This window comes from Prionailurus bengalensis, chromosome B2 (assembly GCF_016509475.1).
Source record: "Prionailurus bengalensis isolate Pbe53 chromosome B2, Fcat_Pben_1.1_paternal_pri, whole genome shotgun sequence".
Classification (NCBI taxonomy): Eukaryota; Metazoa; Chordata; class Mammalia; order Carnivora; family Felidae; genus Prionailurus; species Prionailurus bengalensis.
The window spans coordinates 69,811,379-69,818,783 of NC_057349.1; positions in this window are offsets into that span (position 1 = coordinate 69,811,379).

Sequence of the window (7,405 nt, forward strand, 5' to 3'; positions counted from 1 at the left end):
GAGGATGGAGAATTGGGGCAAATTGTTCTCCACACATACAAGTTGAGCACAAGAAGTGTAACCCATATCTTGAATTAGGAGGATTTTTTCTAATATTTGATTCCTGGGATTTGAATAGTTGATGACACTACACAAAATCCACTACCCATGACATCTCCCCATCCTTACTCTTAATGATTAGACAAAGTTTGGTAATTACATAAGCAACAGCAGTAGCCCTTTTCCACTGCAGTCAGCTAACACAATGTTCCTAAGAAGCCTTTTGTAACTAGAACAGATTTCTTAATTCCAGTAGTCTTCAAAGCTTCATTGTCTGAAAATTAGTCTAGAAAATGTATTTATTTTAGAGGAACAGACAAGATGTTGAGATCATCATTTAATGTACAGAATGGAGATACATTTTACTTCCATTTGGTATTAATTTTATGTAAACAGTTAACTTTAATCAATTATATGATACCTAATCATTATCCTGGGTTTCAGTTTCCAACAGTGTTAACTGTCCAATATTGAGGTCTAAAAATGTTGGTGAAAAGAAGACAAAATGAGACATCTGTATCTCTGTTTCAGTAAGATGGTGTAAGAGAGAATGAATGAATAATTTAAACTAGAATTAAAATTATTTAAGAACACTGTAGCAATTAAGATTTGATTAATGTCTAACTTTACAATTAAAATTTGGGGGATAAGAATAATGGAGACAGTAGAAATTAGGCAGTGCTGAAATTGATTTTAGGATAGGATAGGAAATAAAGAGAACCACATAATCCTAAAAATGGAAGAAATGATAAAAATGATAATAAGTGCCAACATTCATATAGTATAACACTCATGTAGAGAGATACAGTAGGTGCCAGCCAGCACTTAGCTAAGCATTTTGCCTGTATTTATTCATTTAATTCTCCCAACAACCCATGTGATAACCTTATTATCTCCATTTTAGAGATGAGGAACTCAGCAAAGGAATGTTCAGCAACTTGCCCAAGTTTACAGCACCAAGTGTGGAAGACTTAGGTTTCACCCCCAGGAATTCTATCTTCCCAGTCCACACTCCTGATTAATCTACTACACTTCCTTCTCATTACAAATTGTGCCAGCACTTCGTGAAAGTTTCATAAATACCACTTCTTGGCAATTGTCATCAAAGCCTTATATGCCTTCAGCTACGAATCTTACACCATGGCAGTGATGAGCTTATTTTGGACTCTTCAGCCCCCGCAGAGCAGTTGTTCTATCTACCATCATTTTGGAGCAACAGCTTATTTATTCTTTTCTAAATTCTTATTCTTTTTATAGTAGCATTTATGATAGTAAAGACTCTTTAGGTAAGTTACAGATAATCTTCAATTATGTTCTAAAAAATACAAAGCTCTCTTTAAAGATGGGCTAAGTGAACTGTCAGGCTACAGTGCTCCACCTGGTGGGGAGAGAAAACAAATCTGATTGCTTTATCCTTGGATCTATAAATAGATATTGGTGGTGTGTAATGCAATTCTTTCACAAACTTGTACTTTTCCATCATATTTGTTGGCATCCTACAGATAAGGGTAGTTATCCTAGGGAGACAAGGAAACAAGCCATTTACATTTCCAGAATCTTATATAAATGTGTAGATTTTTACGAAATATTGATGGTTCTAGCTCATAACTTGGTTTCATTTATTCATCAAATATTATGCACCAACTTTGTGTACAAACAGGTTATCTGCACATATGAAAAATAAACATACTAAGTTTTAGCTTCTAGCAAATTCATAAAGCAGAGCTTTCTTTTAGTGGTCACTATAATGATGCAACAGCATCAATAGCTTGTATTTTCTGAAGGAGATAATCAGAGTGAAAATATTTATCTGCTTTTGAAAAAAAAAAGATTTTTATTATCGAAAGCCAATTCATTCTTTTTAAATTATTTATAGAATTGGACAGCACTAAATTTATCTGGTCAATGAATAGGCTGCTCTTTTAAGAACTGCCTGAGTATTATGGAGTATGATTGACATATAGGAAATGATGTTGGCCTCTTTTTTAATTTTCTATTTAATATGAAAGTCCTTTAGTTTTAAGAATCTATTACTAATAGGAAACAAAGCTTGTATAAAGATAATATAGGTCTAACATTCAAGACACTGAAGTAATTTTATAATTCATATATATATATATATATATATTGCAATATTTTCTTTGGATATTTTAATATAATTTTTGTTTTAGTTGCTTATAGGTTGGTGAACTTTTCTGTATTTCAGTCAGTAGTTCCAAATGTTCCATAGCCAATCCATGGGGGCATCAAGATTTATAGATAACATTAACCTCATTTGTCTCTGATCTATATGTAAAACAGTGGTTCTCAAATATCATCCCTAGGCCAGAATTATCAGCAACACTTTCAAACATGTTAGAAACACAAATCCTTGGGTCCTGCTCCAGATCTACTACAGAATCAGAAAGGCTAGGGTGGAGCCAGAAATCTGTGTTTTATCAAGTCCTTTAGGTGATTCTGATACCCACTAATGGTAGAGAACCATTGTTATAATCATGGATTTTACTGAACAGGAAGGCTTAATACATAAAAAGTCATTCACAAAATAGAAATCCAATCATCCCAAGTTATTTAACTGAAAAATTTTTAGCATTCCCTCTATGTATGTGCCTTAAATTCCAAAGTAGGATTTGAGGAAACTTAGTTATTCCTAATTCACTTAAAATGAGTAACAAATTTACAAACATATCAGTCAACCTGAACAGCACTTTAAAGTTATCATCTTTACATTTATTTCTTAGTTACTTCACTAAAATTACTCCCTATTGGTGGCATTTAAAAAATTATAATTCAACTTTATGAGATATATATTAACTATAGCTTTCTGTATTAGTCTTTGGTATAAAATGCAGAGAGATGCAGATGTGAAGGTACTTCACTCTTAAGTGGGCACCCCCAAATATCAGAATATTCATCTTATTCCCAGAGATCTGTTTTTATAGATAAGGTAAATATAGCCTAGTTATGAATATATTATTCTATATCACATCCATAGAGATGAAATTCTACCTTCTTTAAATCCTTCTGGAATGTGATGAGATATAAATAGTTAATAAATGATTGCTTATTCTCAACTCTTGTGTTTATTTCCACCACGCTGCATCCTTACCACATTACTGTGAGCTCCAAGTTGCCTAAGGACAGAACCCTTGACATAATGAAGGAACAGAGAGCTATCACTGCTTTAACTTTAACAACTTAACCATTAAGACATTTTCATGAATGATTAATGATTTCAGGAGCATTAGAAAGGCCAGACATTCAACCATCAGGGAAAAGGATGTATTTGTTATTTTGCTCTCACATACACACTGAAATTCAACATTTGTTTTGTAAAAAAGAGATCTAAATCTTTTCAAACGAATTCTAAAGTTCGGAGGGGGAAAAAAGTTTCCTTTCTTCTATTTTACCTTGTGTTCTTTAAGGGGTCCCAGCACAAGGAGTGGCTACGCCTTTGGTATCTTTTTGCCCTGACTTGCATCAAGGGTGTGAAGAGGCCCTCAGAACTGCCCTGTCATGACCTTCCTTTCTAGAACTCCAGTCAGGACATTCCTCTGAACAGAGGGACCTCAGACCTTTAAAATGTGTGGCTTACTCCCTTCCACAGTGGCCCATGACCAGGAAGTAGGGTTTACCGGATATGACCATGCACCTTACCTTGCAACTTAATATAGTCTAGAAAGAGCACATCAGAGACTAGACTGAGAGAATATGGTTACTCCAATTATTAAAAAAACAAACAAAAACAAAAAAAAAGCTGGAAATAACTCTATAGAAATGTGAGGATGACTCCAATTCCAAATAAATATACTGATATTATTCCTATGTAAAAATTTCATAATAATTTCTGAAGTTAGTATGATCTTGGCTCATGAGGTACTTTGCTTTTACACAGATTCTCTTCCACACATATCATATAAGCCATGTGCCTTTGTACTGTCACTTTATTAAGGCTGGTAGTAATACCCAGCATAATAAACCCTTGGCATGTGCTAGGCACTCCACCAAGTTCTTTAAATTTATTGTTTTGCTTAATCCTTCTAACAATCTTTGATTTAAGTATATTATTATCCCCAGTTAGATGAGGAAGCCAGCACGGAGCATGTAAGCAATTTGCCCATAGTCACAGGACTGGAAACAGAAATCAGAGCCATGATTAAAATAGCAACAAGCCACTGAGTCAACAGTCTTCACTCTCAGCACTCAACTATCCACAGCTGCCACACTCTAACTGTGCAAAAGTAAAAATTGAGTGCAGACAATAGTTACCCTGGAAGCAAAACTCCAGTTTTCATTCTTTTTAGAATTCTTCTTAGGGGCACCTGGATGACTCAGTAGGGTGTCTGGCTCTTGATTTTTGGCTCAGGTCATGCATGATCTCATGGTTCATGAGTTCAAGCCCCACATCAGGCTCTGCACTGACATCATGGAGCCTACTTGGGATTCTCTCTTTCTCTGCCCGTCCCCTTCTCTCTCTCTCTCTCTCTCTCTCTCTCTCTCTCATAAATAAATAAACATTACAAAAAGTTCTTAGACATATGCTTCATGCACTTATGAGAATTATAGTAGTAGGAAATTTACACTCTATTAAGTAAAACCAGATGATTGAAAGCATCTTGTCATGTTTGGAAACATAAAAGAAGTGTGGTAAGAGGTTTCCAATTGGTTGCATTTGAAACAGATATAAATTCAACTCTAGTATCTGATTGTTTTGTAAGCCACTATAACACTTTCTAAGGAAACACAAGTTAAATCTTCCAAAATGCAAGGATCAAGATCAGACAACCGTGTATGGATTAGAGTTAATTCCTAAGTCTTAGACGTGGAAACAAATAATACACATGAAGCATAATTTCTCTATACTGGCTCCAAAAATCATACTTTTTTGTTGTGACTATAAAGAAAAATATCCCTATTTCATGATTAGAATTGATCAGTATAATCCTGTTGACAATATTTGACATTTCTAAAGCATCTTATGAAGTAGAAAGAAAATGTCTTCATAACTCTTTACATCACAGGGGAAAACATATTAATAAGTAATGAATTAAAAACATCTCAGTGATATGTTCTCAAAGAAATTTTAGGCAGTTCTTGTTTAGTCATTTTCCTTCAGTCTGGGGAAAAGAGATGTGAGGACTGTTCCTTGCACTCTGTCTTGTCAATCAGCACTACATCCAGTTCCATTTGAGAGGCTTTCTGTTTTTACCATACAGAAATACACAGAAATAACAGTGAAGCCCAGAAGAGAATACATTGTAGAAGGCAGAGATGAAAAGGCAGGTTGTGGCTTGTGGGGTAATGGAAGAACAGAGAACAGAGGGCCATCATGGCCAAGCCATACTGTGACCTGACAAGTAATTCAACACCCTCACTTCCTCATTATAATATAGAACATTTGTTTTTCAGTTTTAAAGTATAGAGAACAAAGAGTATCTGTATTTCTGCTCGGGAAATGTGTTTCTTCAGAATGTATGCATTGATGATTAGATCAACAACGTTAAATGCAACTACCCATTATTACTGAATGTTATTGCCAAGCACAGGGGTTTTGTCTCTTTGCTGAAGGTCCTTCAGTGATAAACTTTTTTACACAGTTTACAAGGTCCAGTAATTGAGAGTTAAAATATGAGGATATCACTATATCCCTGTTATATAAATAAAACCTCCATTTCTTCATTGTTAATTTTAAAAAGATTAATCTCACCACAGTATTATTTATGTGAATGAAATAAAAATATCAAACACTTTATGAACTGCAAAGTAAAAAAAAATAATAGTTTCTACTCTTATCAGTGCACCAATATTGCACTGCATGTTAACTAAAATATAAATAAATAAATAAATAAATAAATAAATGATAAAACTAAGAAAACGAGCACTTAGATAGTGTCTTTTATGCACCAACCCCTCCTCTCAGTGCTTTACATGTTACTTTTTCATTCAATCCTCATAGCTAACTCCAAAATAGGCAATACTATCATTTCTTTAGTCTCATTTTACAAAGGAGGAAAGAGGCACAGAAAGGTTAAGTGACTGGTACGGAGTCATACAAACAGGAACAGAGATAATGTTAAACACTTATTTATTCTTATTTCCTGCTGTTCCAAGACTCTTACATTAATTATAAGTGAACTCATAGTTGAGTCATACAGAAATTCAACCCCTGCCTGAATCTCTTCCTACTCAACTTAAATTTAAGGGTGACTATGATGATTATGATAATCAATAAATGTTAGCCATAAGTCTGTGTGCTAGAAACTATATAACATGCTTTATTAGATAATTTAATTTGCTGTCCTGCCATAGACAAATCAGTCCTTTGAGCTCTTGATTCAGAGAGACATAGTGGTATATTTAGGAGACATCTTTCTACCAACCAGAGAGCTCAGGGATGGATTTCACCTGACTAAACCCTCAGCAAACAAATTCTTTGCACGTTGTTCACATGCCGGACTTTTTGCCCTGGCTCCTGGTTGTCATTCTCATTCCCCATTGAATCTGGATCTTCATCCTGAATGCTACCAGGGCAGTGGACAATAGTTCTCCTTTTGGAAATAACATCTTAATTTCCTTTTGTGTCCTATGTCCCTACCCCATTGTGCAGAGTCTTTTTTAATACTAAAAAATCAAGATGCCTTTATTCCTAGCTGAAAGGTGTTCACATGACACCAGTTAAGCCATTTGGAAATTCCCTCTCGTAAGTCTGAATCCTGTGCAGAATCACTGAAACTAGCTGTAGTTTATTCATTATAGCAGCAACACACTAGTGGTACTGCTGAGCAATTTTTGCTGCCAGCCTCCCAGACTACCTGCTTTCTACCTTTTTCTAAACCTGACCCTCAGCTTTCCAGTTCAATGTGTGAGCTAACAGATTTTCTTTAATGGCATTGCCTTTCTGTTTCTGTTAATCAGAGATGACTTCTGTAGCTTAGAACTGCTGATCCCTAACTAATATGCCCATAAAACTGTGGTCCTGTTACCCTTGTTTGTTCCTATGAATGCTCCCCATAACATGGCTGGACCATTCTTCCCGCAGTTTTCTCTTACAGTTCTAGCATCTAATGACATTCTGGCTAGCGGATACCTGCATCAATCACAAGAATTCCTGTGAACTATCACTTTGTTAGTCACGTTGCACTAAAGACCACTGCTCCTTAAAGCAGAAGCTACCCAGGCACACATCATTTTCCAATCTAATCTGCCTGGATTGAGTTTAAATTCTGCATGACTCTTGGACCTTGTGATTCCAAATGGTGACAACTTCATTGGCAGTCCACTTCCCCCAACTGTGGACAGACATCAGTTGTGCTGCCTTTTACCCATGAATCTAGCAATTTATGAACACAGAAGACCTTATTACAGA